The sequence below is a fragment of the Hyaena hyaena genome, unplaced genomic scaffold (genome assembly GCF_003009895.1).
Source record: "Hyaena hyaena isolate Hyena2069 unplaced genomic scaffold, ASM300989v1 scaffold_138, whole genome shotgun sequence".
Classification (NCBI taxonomy): domain Eukaryota; kingdom Metazoa; phylum Chordata; class Mammalia; order Carnivora; family Hyaenidae; genus Hyaena; species Hyaena hyaena.
Genome location: NW_024080770.1, coordinates 3,088,638 through 3,100,658, shown reverse-complemented (window position 1 = coordinate 3,100,658; position 12,021 = coordinate 3,088,638). Strand labels below are relative to the sequence as shown.

General features: G+C 55.2%; 1 protein-coding gene across 1 annotated transcript in view; it reads left to right on the top strand.

The window, feature by feature from the left end:
* KLHL29 (kelch like family member 29) overlaps positions 1–12,021 on the top strand; it is a 224,394-nt gene that overhangs the window by 70,743 nt on the left and 141,630 nt on the right. The window lies entirely within an intron of this gene.

Here is a 12,021-nt window from a genome sequence, read left to right as displayed (position 1 = left end):
CAATAGGCCCAGCCTGGGGCAGACCCTGGGACCGTGAGACGAGGAGGAGGCAGGCTCTGCCTTCAGAATGTGGTGGAATGGGTGCTGCAGGGTCAAGAGGAGAGCCCAGCCCGTCGGGCACTCCCTGTGTGTAGGCACACCCACACCCTTTCCTCACTGTCCCCACAACCCATCAGGACCTGCCTATCAGGGGCACCTCCCCCACCCACTTAATGTCAGACGTGGCCGTGTGGGCTGCTTTGGCCAGTGACATGAGAGCAGAAAGGATGCCTTTTCCCTTTGCTGCAGTGGCCAGCAGAGCCCAGATGAAGCCCAGGCTCTCAGCACGGGTCCTGGGGAAGGACGGCCTGGAGCAGCAACCCTCCCCTCCCCCAGACCAGCCGTAAGTGTGCAGCAGGAGGGAAAATCGCAGGTAGTTTAAGCCCTAGAAATCTGGGGCCATCATCGTAGCGTAACCCACCTCTCCAGGCTGATGCAACAATAATTGTTTTTCAAGTGAGACTCTCCTCTGAACCGAGTGACTTCCTTTGGTGGAGCCCCCTTGCCCTGAGAATGCAGGTCTGGGTTCTAGTTCCATCTCTGCCCTAAAGCCCTGTGCATCGGTTCCTGCTATGGTCCAAGGGAGTGGCTGACCCCAGAGCTTCTGTGAGAGCCTAGCACGGTGGGGATGGGGCAGCCTTCGGGGACCCAGGAGCTAGGGGACAGCCAGCGGACATCCTGTATTCATGAGCTTCCCAGCCTTGGGTCCCAGGGATCACAGTGAAGGGCAAAAGCAGGGTCAGGTGCAGGGCAAATACATGGCAGCTCTGGGGGAGACCGCAGAGGGACACAGGGTGGTCCTTGCTGCTGGCATGCGTGGGGCCACTGGTCCCAAGCTGCCCAACAGGGGTGGAAGGGACGGCCTGGAAGCCAAGTGTCCCTGCGTGGTTAATCTAAAAATAAACAGAAAGGCAACAAAAATCTATGTTTCAATTACTGCACACAAGCTGTTCAAACAGCCAGTTCTGCACTGGAGATGTGAACTTGTCAACAGCGGCTGCCTCGTTTGCATGCTTGGGCGGTGATAAAACACACAACCTCGCAACAGGCTGCCCTCTGTTCTGGGTGTTTTGTGTGTTGTTTTTCTTAATTAAATTAAATTAGAAACACGGACATAGAATAAAGACAGTAAAAACCTGAAGCCAGGACATCAAGACAGGGTAGCAGCTCCCAAAACAAAGGCCGCAGAGGCTCCGAGGTCTAAGACAAGCCTGGCCCCTGGTAGAGAGGTCAGCAGGAAGGTGGCCGAAATACGGGCGCAGGGTCAGGACCAGGGGACAAAACCTGCTCCCAGGTGGCCCCAAACACTCCTCCCCTCCCCTGCTGATCCCCGGATCAGCCCCAGTGAGCAGTGTGGGCCTTTGTGGCATCCCCCTCTGCTGAGAGCTGCTCTAGAGCCCACGTCTGGGGTGAGCTCAGCAGGCCAGGTGGGCAGAGCGGGCATTTCCATCCTTGGCCACTCCGCATTTATCTCCTCACCCACATGCCCACCCTCACAGTGTCCCAGCTCAAGTACAGTCTGTTCTCTGCAATGAATGGAGCCCCAGGAAGCTGAGCTACCCTGGGCTCCAGGACCACCCTGATCTACCCTGCCTGCGGCAGCCTAGACAGACCACTCCCTCCCCTGAGTGCCGGTGTGTTCGTGCCTTCCTGTTTGCTGATGGTGTGCTCACCTTCTGAGCAGCCCCACTCTCCCTGACGGCAGGAGCTGGGCCCCGTCCTCACCCGCTTTCAGGATCTTGCACAGAGCCAGATGTGGAGGTGGGGAGAGGTGGTCAGTAAATTCGATGCAGTTTGACAAGCAAAGGGCAGAACCCGTATTCGCCCGGGTTGCTTGCCTAAGGGGCTGCTTGGGAGGCAGAAGGAGGCTCACAAGCAGAGGGAGTCAGCTGCTTGGCATTCCCCCAGTGAGGCTTTCTGGATAAGCAGAAGCCCTCTGGGTCCCAGCACAGGTGGAGAGGAAAAAGCAGTGTGCTTGCTGGGGAAGGTTCCACAGATCTCGCCTGCTGACAAGGCCGTCGGTTCCACACTGGCTCTGGACAGGGATTTTAATGTCCCCAGACCTCGGAGCAATTCCACAGCCATCAGACGCTCCTGACTCGGGGAAATAAAAGCATGGTGGAGTCCCTCCCAAGGAAGATAATATCCTGTCACAGTCAGTATGATCTGCCGGCCATGTGACGGCCATTCCCTAATGTTTCCAAATAGACTTTTGAATAGACTCTTGTCTAGAAGAAAGCAAATTGCAAGAGCATTTTTGGCAGCCAAATAGAGTGTATCAGTCTCTCTTCTTCGCGACTCTTGCTGCCGGGTCTGGCTCCAGGCACCGAGTGGGATTTATTCATCAGCTCGGGTCACTGATGAACACCATTTGCTGTGAAGGGAGATCTCGTTGAATTAGTCAATTCTGCAAGATTCGGAATAATCAGGCGTGCCTGAGAGGCGGCCCATGAGACGGCAGAAGGCCCGCTTGGGGAAGGGAGGGGACTGGGAAGTCCAGCTCCTGGTGGTGGGGCCGTGGGAAAGCGGGCTCCAGATTGTAGAGGTTCCACCCTCCGAGGAGCCCCCAAGACCAAGGAGTCAGAGGAACAAAGATGGCTCCCAGTAATGATAACTCAGGCTAACCCCCCTCTAAACGATCAAGCCATACCCACCCGCCACCCGCGGCCTCATCGATCCTGATGTTTACGAGCCCCTAATTTACACACGCCTTCTTCTTCCCTCAGTTTATGCTGATATTATGTTGCCAACTGTCATTTCCAATATCTTTTTTATTTTTCATTATCACCATTATAATGATTTACACCAGTAGCAAGAGCACAAATGCCTAGTCAATTAGTCCCACGAGAAAAGTCTCTGAATCATGCGCGCCTCTTCGAAAAAAAATCACTACATCAAAACCCACAGCTAGATTTCTCCAAGCAAAGGTGCACATGGGAAGGGACGGAAATGAGAAGCTTGTTCTTTTAATATTGTTCAGCTAAAACGGGCACTGGAGCCCACCTTCCCGAGGCAGTGAGATTGCTTTTTGCGCGAGAAATTGTGCCCAGAAAAGGAATTGGTGGCGTTTTTCCTGAAACCTATCATCAGAAAAGCATTTTGAAACATTTGTCTTTTTAGGTCATGTATTAAGCCCTGTAATTATGGAATATGGCTTTTCCCCAAAATACCTCTGCCCTCCTGGTGCCTTCCAAGGACCGCGGTGCAGGGGTGAGCACTGCCGAGTTCAGGAAGCCTGGGTCCTAGGGCCGACTGTGGGCCTGTGAAGAGACGGATCAGGAGCGCCCCGGGGGCCTCAGTCGGTTGAGCGTCCGACTTTGGCTCAGGTCATGATCTCACTGTCTGTGAGTTCGAGCCCTGCATCGGGCTCTGTGCTGACAGCTCAGAGCCTGGAGCTTATTTCAGATTCTGTGTCTCCCTCTCTCTCTGCCCCTCCTCCACTCTGTCTCTCTCTCTCTCAAAAATACATATTTAAAAAATAATAATAATAAATAAAAAAGAGGCAGCTCTTAGGCTGGCACGCGTCAGGTTGTCACCTGTAGCTGAGCGCCCCCCACCACCACCCCACCCCAGGCATACTGTGGAAAAGGCAGATTCCTACTCTAGTGCTGGCTGGGGTCTGCGATTCTGTGGGCAGTGCTGCAGACTCACAGACCACGTTCTGGGCTGCGGGCGTAAGCCACTATCCCAGCCCTCGTCATCTCTTCTTTTTCCTCACTCACGAAATGCGGGTTCAGTGCATCCCTCCCACTGGGATGTTGCGAGAAGCGAATGATGTGATGGCTTTTGAAGAATCTAGTGGAAGGTGAGAGCAGGGACCGCAGAGTTGTTGCTGTGACCACTGCTGGACCTTTCATACAAGGGCCCCTCCCGGCCCTCCCCCCACCCCGCCCCCCCGAGGCCGGTCCAGCTCTGGTCTCAGGTCTACAGAGTTGTGTCCCCCTCAAAACTCTGGATGGGCCAAGGCCTGGGACACACAGGCAGGCGTCACTGGCTGTGGCGAAAGCAGGTGCCCAGGCTTCCTGTAAAGATAAAGATGACACCCTAAAGCCCTCTGTTACGGAGATGGATGCCCTCTGGGGAGAGGAAGCAGAGGTCAGAGGTCACTGCTCTGGTTTCTAGTCCAAGCTGTCACGTCCCTGACCCCTTCTCCCCATGGCCCGGAGCACCTGGTAGAGGCTGCTTGTGGCTCCAAACCTTGGAGCTCAAACAGGTCTTGGTGGAACCCGCCAGCAGCTAAGCCAGAGGCCTGGGACGAGCCCCTCCAGCCTGGAACCTGACATGGACCGTCTCCACACTGGTCCTGCTGAGCGAGTGACTGATGGTGGCAGCAGGAGGGGGGTTCACGTGAGGACCCTCACGGCTAGCCAAGGCCAGATAGGAGGGAAAAGCCCCTTCAGAGCAGAGGGGAAGGGTGGCAGTAATGACTGTGCCTGGCCCACTGTGGCTCTGGTATTTTAAGAGGAAAAAACAAACGATAAAACCATACCTCGGGTCGCTCATCCTACAGAGGACCAGGGAGAGGCTGCTGTTGGCCTGTGAATGTTCCAGGGCTTCCTGAGCTTCTGAGCTGATCTAGAAGATTTGGAACAGGGCCGGGGCCCAGGCTATCCTGTCTGTGTGCACCCACTAGCTGCACATTTCACAGTGACCTGGAAGTGCTAAACACGTGCACGCCCCTGATCAACACCTCCCCCTGAGGGGCAGGGCCAGGACCAGCGTGAGGTAAACTTGAGGGGGCCTCACTTCCGGGGCTGAGCAGGTGCAAAGTGGACCCTTACTTGGCCCTCCTTGCATTGTTCACCCCAGGCACCTCTCCCCTCCACCCCAGGCACCTAGTCTCCTGAGGTGTGTTCTGAGCTGGAGAGAACTTGCCACTTTGGTCCAGGAGCCCAGCCTGTGCCCAGCCAGCCCCGTGGAGGACAGGGAGTAGGGGAGGGGGTTCTGCCTTTAGGGGGCACAGCCTTGCAGGAGCAGCACTCACGTGAGGGGCGGACACGCCAGTCCATCACCAGGTCACAGGCCTGCCTCTGTGAGCTCCTAGAAGAAAGGGCTGCTCAGAGAACGCCTCCTGCAGCCTCAGCCAGAAGCAAGTCTTCTGCGTTCGTGGGGGCTCAGTGGGGCTGGGGGTCAGTGGGAGCTGAAGCAACCCCAGGAAGCAGGGAAGCACCTCCGAGGGGCACCTGAGCTTCTGCAAGCCTCTCTGCCAAGTCCTGGCCAAGCCGGCTTCTCTAGAAGCACCGGAGTATTCCTTTGTGTTGCATTTGCCAAGATAGGGTTTCGGCTGCTATTTATTATTTTGCTTCAGAAGAAAGGCTAAAAGATGCAGAGAGGGAAGAGAAAATAAGAAAGATGGGCACGGCCTGTTCCAACCGACTTGGCAGCACGTCTCCCCCAGATGAGGCAATCATACATTTTCCAATCGGGCTGGACAGGCCATGGCTCATTCCTCAGCCCCCTGTCTGGAGGCAGTGCAGGCTCTCCTACCTTCTGCGGATTAATCACGCCTTCAGGGCCTGCACAGCCGGAGCCCGCTCCTGCACGTGCCTTCCTGACATGAACGAGGGGAGGGTTATTAGCCACCTGTGATCCTGGCTACAGCGCGTGCACACGGGCACATCAGTGTCTCCACAGCACATTGGGGGTGTCCCCATCCCGATGCGTGTCCAGGGGTGCACAGCGTGCCTGTCCGTGCGGCCAGCACCGTGGGCTCCCGGACAGCGGCCCCTGCGCCCCAGCCCAGTGTGGATAATGAGAACAATCATGGCACGTGCAACTCTTAATTATTTGTCCATGAATTATTCATGTTGTGGTGACCTGTGGGGCACAGCTGCTGATCTGGGGCCCAGCAAGTGTCCAGGAGACCAAGATACAGACACAGCCTCGGCACCGGGGCTGAGGCTGGGTGTCGGCTGACTCTCCTCCTCCAGCCCATCCTCAGCCCCCAGATGGGCCAGGCCTTCCATACGCCTGGGCCTGAGTCCATCGTGGGACCCTGAGCTGCAGGGAGAAGGCTATCTGACAAGGCAGGACTTGGGGCTCCTGACATGAGATCCCCCAGGTCACAGGTGTTCAGCCGAGGATGATCCTTCTTGCCAAGTCTGTTCTCTCCCAGGGGTCCTGGGTGACAGACACCCAACAAGTTCCCACCCACCTAGCACAGGGGTCTCAGGGAGTCCGTGGCCGTGCATTCCGGAGAGCAGACCACACACAACTTCGTAGCTGACGGTCTCCTTTGTCCACATCTTGGAAAACCGCCTCCTCTTGGCCTACCTTTTTCCACCCTGTAACTTTAGGGTCTGATCACTGCCCAGGGATCAGGCTGTTTGCCCGGTGCAGAGGGCTCACGGGATTCAGGCTGGATTCTCTCTTGGTGCCGGGGGACAACACAGTCATCCATCCCTACTTTCCAGAGGAACTACCTGAGGTGTCCTTGAGTTCCCAGAGCTCATAAAGGGTAGTGCCGGGGTTCAGACTCAGCTCTCTGGACCCCCTACTTGGCTCTCTCTCCACTGCCTGGGGACCCAGGCGTGAGTCCTGGAGCGGTCACGGAGAGCTCTGGGCTTGCAGCCAGGACAGCCCCAGCTGTCAGAACAGGGCAGGGAGCTAGGTCCCTTGCAGAGACACTGAAGTCCAACAACTCCCAGGTGGCCGGAGAGGTGCCCGAACCCCTGGGGCCTGATCAGATCTCGGGGTCTGACTGGAGCACAAGCAGAAGAGGGTCCAGCTTCGTGGGGTTTCCAGAGCCTGAACTGGGCCTTAAACCAGGCACTCACTGGGGTGGGGCCCCGATTTTCTGGCAGGGAAGGATGCCTAAGGTAGGCTCCAGAGCTCTGGCCATTTCCTACAGGACTCCAAAGCACTGACGAAAAAGACTTCCATTTCACATTACCTTTTCTATCTATATAGAGGCAACCTAAGCACGGCACAGAAAATGTAAAAACAAAATAAACAACACCTAAAGCTCTGGATCAAATTCTTAGACTGTTTCTTCCAAGCAGGGGATTGTTCCTTTTCAGAGGCTTCTCAATACTGAGAAAAGGGCAGTTGTGGTTCAGCGTAGAGGCTGGGCACGTCTCAGATCCGGGCGTCAGGAGCGCAGGAAGGAGTCCGGAGACAGGCAGCGGGCAAAGTTTCTGGAGAGGAACTAGCAGTGCACCAGATACTCAGAGGAACGGCCGCTGCTCAGACTCCCCTCTGTCCCCGGTTAGAGGGCCCCGTGCCAGCCTCTGCCAGCTCGCCAGCAGCCTGCCAGGAAGAGGCGCTCACCTTGACAGGAAGCACTTGTGTGTGTTTTGTCTGTAATTGCTTGACCAGTCTCGTCTGACACGCCCTGTCCGTGTGGGGCCCCCTCCCGCCCCAGCGAGCACTTCCCGCTGCCTCACCCCCCGCGCCCGACCGCCACCCAGGGCGCACGTGTGGGCACACGGGACCTCTTTGACACGCTGGCCCTGTGCCCAGCAGGAAATACTCAAGTTGCCACCTCTGGAACTGGCACTGTGCCGTCTCACCCAGGGTAAACTGTGCAACACATTTCTTTCATTCCGTTTGAAAGGGGAAATTAAATTGAGGAACGAAGTCTAACCCAAACCTGGCATGCAAAGAGTTGACCTTTGTTTTGAATACACTTAATGAGGCTGAAACCAGACCGCGTGGCCTCCAGCTGCCTGTGTCTCCGTTCGGAGCCTGGAAAAAACGGGCAGCGGGGCGAGGTGGCGGCAGGGACAGGTGCTGGGGCCACGGGTACGATGGAGCCACGACGTGCTGCAGCAGGCAGTCCCTGAGGCAGCGAGCTGGCTGCATCTACCGACATCAGAGGTGTGCTCAGGGTCAAGGAGGCTCTGCTGCCCGGTTCCCAGGCATGCTCTGCCCCGCTGTGGGCCCCTCCTCATCTCCATCCTCGCCAGCCGGAAGGAGATGATTTCCTGGACAATATTGAGGTTGTGTTGCTTTGTGGGAATGTAAGGGCTGACTTGGTGGATCAGTCAGGCTAGGCTAGGCTTCAGTAACAAAATAGCCTCACAATCTCAGTGCCTTAACACAGCCAAGATGTGTGTCCCAGTCTTATCAAGTCTAAGGCTCTTCCACTGATGGCTGTGTCTCCGAGGTCGCCAGGGCAGGTGAAGGGAACTGAGGTTGGTATGACATGCTCTTAGAGGACAAGGTCTGGAAATGTTCTCCATCACCTCCCCTCTCGTTCTGCCTGAATTCAGACGTGGGAGTCCCAACCTAACTGCAAGGGAGGCCGGGGGAGGTCTTCTTGGGTGGTCGGAGAGAGGATACAGTGTGGTGGACTTTGCAACATCATCTCTGCCACACTTAGGATCCAGCCTAGGGAAGCCGTGGCCCTGAGGCGCCGATGATGAGGAAGAGCCTTGCAAGTGAATCTTGGGAAACAAGAGCCTAAGCTGTGGGTCTGGCTAACCCTGGACATGCAGAGATTCTGTACTCCTCCGGAGCCATCCTCAGAGGCTCCAGGTCTGACTTACCAGGGAGATGGGACGTTTCTTTACCCTGATACCTGCATGGAATTTCCAGTTGGGAGACTCAAGTTTTTAGTGTCTGAGCTTCTCACCTTCACACAATGCATTCATCTCCTCTGGAAATATTTAGCAATTAAGAAAAAAACAAACATTTGTTTATTCCTTTAGCAAATGTGTACTGAATACCCTTCTGTCCCAAACATTGGGTCAGCTGTGAGGATTACAAGGACAATAAACCAGGGACTGTTCTCAAGGTAGCAAATATACCACAGCCGTCGATGCTGGGCATGTGGTGGGCACCAGGTGCCGGGGGTCGGGATAGAAGAGGCTCTCTTACCTGATCTGGAGGAGATGCAATGCAGCCTCCTAGAAGGAGAGCCCGAGCTGAGTCCTAACAGACGTGCAGGGCTTAGCTGTGGGAAGAGTGGGAATCCAATCCTGGCAAGGAGCAACATTGACTTGGACCCCAAGCTGAGAGAGAGCGGATGCCTTCAGAAACTAGAAAGGTGTTTGGGTTGGTGGGGCATCACCGCTGGGCTGTGAACTGTGATGCTAGAAGCAGGTGTCTCCTGGGCCACGCTGAGAAGTCGGAACGTTATTCTGAAGGATAGGATTTAAAGCAGCAGAGTAAAGCAGGGTGATCGGATTTGTGCTTTAAAAAACCACAGGGACAGTTGGGTGGAGAATGGGTAAGAAGGGCAAGACCAGAACAGGGACACTGGTGGAGATCATCTCTGCGAGTCGGGCAGTGGGTGTGCGGAGGGAGAGGGGGCAGATTTGAGGAGCAGCTGGGGCCATGAAATCAAAGACTTCACTGTTGAATATGTGGATGGACATGGGGAGATGGGGGTGGCTTTCCCCACGAGAGGGAATGCCTGAGAAAGAGTGGGCAGAACAGTGAGTTAATTCTGGGGCATATGGTACTGAGGTACCTGTGGCACAGTCAGGTACTGGGGTACTTCAGACGCTAGAACAGTAGGTGTGGTGCTTAGGAGGGACAGGGAGCTGGAAATGTATCCATTTCCTATGTCATAGGAAAGAGGTGACAGCTGATGAGATTGTCCAGGGAGAGTGTGTAGGGTGGGACAAGACATGGGGGAAATAGAGATCTCCCAGAATGAGCCGAGAAAGAGGAGCTTGCCAAGGACACTATTAAGGAATAGCAGAGACATAGGAGAAAACAAGGAGAGAGCTGATGCCTCAGAAACCACAGAGAACAGGGGCGCCTGGGTGGCTCAGTCGGTTAAGCATCCGACTTCGGCTCAGGTCTGATCTCATGGTTCGTGGGTTCGAGCCCCACGTCCGGCTCTGTGCTGACAGCTAGCTCAGAGCCTGGAGCCTGTCTTTGGATTCTGTGTCTCCCTCTCTCTCTGACCCTCCCCTGCTCATACTGTCTCTATCTCTCTCTCTCAAAAATAAATAAAACATTTAAAAAAAAATTAAAAAAAAAAAAAAGAAAGAAACCACAGAGAAGAGGTTTCTAGAAAGAGAGAGAGAGAGGCCAGCCATGCCAAGTGTGAGAGAGGTCAAGAAAGACAAGGCATGAGTGTCCCGTGGGATTGAACACGCAGGTCATTCATGACCTCAGTGAGAACAACTCCCAAAGACTGGCCACAGCAAAAGCCACATCAGAGCAGGTCACGGTGTGGGCAGGAAAAGTGGTGAGAGCTATATGAACAACTCTCTCAAGAGTAGTCTGTGAGGGGGGTGGTCAAAGGGGGATTCATTTTTAGTTTTTATTATGTAAGATTGAATAGACAAAACAGAAATTCGATAAAATAAGCAGTGAGCCCACCGCCCATTTTAAGAGGTCACGGTCAGCTCCACTTCAGTGTGCCCCTTGCGTCTGGCAGAGGGCATGGTGCCAAGGGAGGGCACAGTGGCTGCCCAGGGCCCTCAACTGCACAGGCGGGATGAAGGTAGCAGGTCACAAGGGTTGGGCCCAGGCTTTGGGTCTGTGGCACTAGAAGCTGACAGCTAGACCTCCTGTCCAAAGATTACAGTAGAGTCAGATGGAAATTTCTAGAATAGAGTAGCCTGTCCACCTACTAGCCAGGAATTCCAGAGCCCCCACCATGACCCCGCTGGGTTTGCAGGATAGGAAAATGAGCCAAGAGCTGCCCCTGACAGCCAGGAGCTCACATCCCAGACAGGAAGTGGTTGCAGAGCAAACCAGCTCCCACCTGAGCAGCGGCCGGAGCTGAGGATGTGATGTGCAGGTCAGACTCCCCGCCCCCAGCCTGCCAACTGTGTCCTGGCTCTGCTGCCCCCTCCATCCTCTGCCCCAGCCTTGCTGCGGCCGCTCGGGCCCAGTCAGCCCCTCCCATATCTTTCCATCCTTGGTGACCGAGGGTGACATCAAGCCACACCGGGCAAGGAGCCAGGCAGCTCACTGTAATTCTGAGCAAAGCACAGTTCTCACAACACGGGAGGCCCTCAGAGTGGCCTGGTATGTCAAGGTCTCCATGACAACACTGAGGACTTGCTGTTCAGAGTCTCCCGGGGATGCCTGGTTCACAGGAAGCATTGGGGTCTCAAGCGCCACAACTGAATCATAGGGTTGTAAAGAGCTCTGAAGGCCCAGGGGCTTCACACCTGTCCAGACTAGGGTCCTACGTGGAGCTACAGTCCCAAGGCTGGGGATCCTGGCCATCTTCTCCCTTTCTCTGACCTCAAGGGAGTCACTCATTCTCAACCAGCTCCCTGGTCCATACATGGGCCATGAGCCGTGCCCGGCCAGCTCCTGGCTCCGGAGAGGGTACAATGTGGTTTAGGAAGGGCCTTGTCCACGATGAAGTGAGCCAACAGGTGCGGCTGCCCTCCCCATCATAGGGTTGAGGGACACGTGGCCTGAGGAGTCTACGGGACCAAGCCTTCAGGGCGGGATGGCGGGATACAATCCCAACCGTAATTAAAACAGGCACATGCATGTTGTTCCTGGAGAGTGTGACACTGCAGAACAAAAACATCACTCTCAATTTTTTTTTAATGTTTATTTATTTTTGAGAGAGAGTGGGCATAGGAGCGGGCAGAGAGGGAGACACAGAATCCAAAGCAGACTCCAGGCTCTGAGCCATCAGCACAGAGCCTGACGCCAGGCTCCAACCCATGAACTGTGAGATCATGACCTGGGCTGAAGTCAGATGCTTAGAGAACTGAGTCACCCAGGACCCCCTGAATCAAAAAGTATTACTCTAGGGGCGCCTGGGTGGCTCAGTCGGTTAAGCGTCCAACTTTGGCTCAGGTCATGATCTCACGGTTCGTGGGATCGAGCCCCGCATCGGGCTCTGTGCTGACCTCCAGCTCAGAGCCTGGAGCCTGTTTCCGATTCTGTGTCTCCCTCTCTCTCTGACCCTCCCCTGTTCATGCTCTCTCTCTCTCTCAGAAATAAATAAAACATAAGAAAAAAAGCATTACTCTAAACTGAGCCTGGGTTCCAATGGTGTCTACTACACTTCTGCCACGTGATCCTGACAAATCACTGGTCCCCCCCGCCCCC